Here is a 1,891-nt window from a genome sequence, read left to right as displayed (position 1 = left end):
CTTAAAGGTAAAGTGGAAAATAATTTGAAATATAATAAATATTTAACAATTATTTAATATACCTTTTATGTAGATTATTTAGTTTTCTATATATTTTTATTATTTAAGTAGTAATTAATTCTAAACTTTATCTCACTTGTGCTATGACACATCAATGGCCTTATCTAATGGACATTCATCTTTAAAGCAAGAACAAAATAATGATGGTAAAAGACAAATGTGAAATTAATTATATCATATCATTGGCTTTAGACTTGATGTTCTATCCATATGTTAATAAACCTAAGAAATAAATTCTTTATCTCACCAAATCATAATAACCTCAAAGTAATCACATCTATATTAATTCACAGATTTGTGGATGTTATTATACTTGCCAGTAGGATTTCTATGTCTGTGTGTAAGATTAATGTTCAAGGCCAAATACAAGAGTGTTTCTCTCTGAAACTATTTGATAGGATCAAAAAGTTTGCATGCTAACACATAGGCCACCCAACATAGTAATGTATATATAACTTTTCTATTATATTCTTCTGGCACAAGTTTTATCTTCACAAAGTCTTTGCTCTTTATACCATTGTTTCTCTAGCAAGGGTATTAATAAAAACTGGCTTATCACACTCCAAAATGGCTCTGTGTGGAAATTTGAAGAAAACACCTAGAATTTTGCTGAAATTCTTGCTTGATTTTACACACCATTTATTAAATTGGTCTAATGTGTAGTTATTAAGTAACTCCTAAAATTTAGTTGCAGGTTTGTTTTAGGGAATATAAATGGTGAGTGAGAAAAGGTTTGTACTTTCAAGAAGTTTAAATTTATATTGAATGACAAAATCAATTAATTTTAATATTGTGTAATGGAAGTGTGATAAACACTATTACAGCAATACAACAATCACTCAAACTACACATGGATGTGCAAATTTTACCTTGCTATGTCAATTCATATTTGCTAGTCTACTGAACAGTATAGGACTAGTGTGTGGTCGGTTGTTGTTGAGTGTTCTTTTCAGCACCTTCAAATCTTATGCTGTCTCATCTCCTTTCTCCTAATTTCCAAGACGGTGGCTTGGTATGTAGAAACGTGGGCTTATTTGTATTTTAGGGTCACAATTGATAAATAGGCTTGCTCGGTCTACATAATTTCCTATACTTTCTAGCTGCTATATTCAATGTAGTTTTTTGTCTTGTCATTCAACTAGTATCCACAGTCCATTAAGGATTAGAGGCTACAAATTATATAAATCATTAGTGTTTGTGGTTGTAGGAATTTTTGTCTCAGACCCACAGTATTACACTGTTATTTTTTGTTGTTTATTGGTTTTCTTCAAAGCAGTTCTTATTATTGAACAGGGGTGCTTATTACCCTACAACCTAGGATATGCAAGAATATATGGATTCTTCTTTCTAAAATCTTTAGGCTAGAGAGGCCAGAGACACTCTAGTATTTTATCTTTCTAGTTTCTTCCCACAACACCTTCAGGCCATCTCTCTTTCTAATGCTTGCTTGGCTATCAAGGTGAATGCTAATATTCCTGGAGTCTTCCCTACCTCACCCCATGTTCATCTTGAGGAAGTGGATCCATAAGTATTAAAAGTAAGATTTTGGCAAGGATGACATATACTTGCCCTCACTTAGACCACATTTCATTGATGAGAGCACCAAATTGTTCTGAGCCAGACAAAAAAAAAAAGTAAGATTTTGGTATTTTCAGGATTTCTCATTTTTATCCAGGTCCTCCACTCTGAGGTTGACCCTGAGAGAAGGCTAACCAAGAACACTGGTATCTGACTTTCTTGTTAATTCCCTCCTCTGTCTTTTATTTACAGCATACCTTAGTAGAAGCAACGGACTTTCCCTTTTCTCATTCAGTCTGTACAGAATATCTTC

At 32.8% G+C, this 1,891-nt stretch overlaps 1 non-coding gene across 1 annotated transcript; it reads left to right on the top strand.

Annotated features, from left to right (window-relative positions):
- The first annotated feature begins 1,604 nt into the window (after nucleotides 1-1,604).
- LOC150006324 (small nucleolar RNA SNORD103/SNORD85) lies at nucleotides 1,605-1,682 on the top strand. The gene has a single exon (XR_016512124.1). It is a non-coding gene; the product is annotated as a small nucleolar RNA SNORD103/SNORD85 (small nucleolar RNA).
- Nucleotides 1,683-1,891: the final 209 nt, after the last annotated feature.

This window comes from Furipterus horrens, unplaced genomic scaffold (genome assembly GCF_987537825.1).
Source record: "Furipterus horrens unplaced genomic scaffold, mFurHor1.1.pri manual_scaffold_6, whole genome shotgun sequence".
In the NCBI taxonomy this organism is placed as follows: Eukaryota; Metazoa; Chordata; class Mammalia; order Chiroptera; family Furipteridae; genus Furipterus; species Furipterus horrens.
Note: the sequence above shows the minus strand (reverse complement) of the source record. Positions and strands in the feature narration are given on the sequence as shown.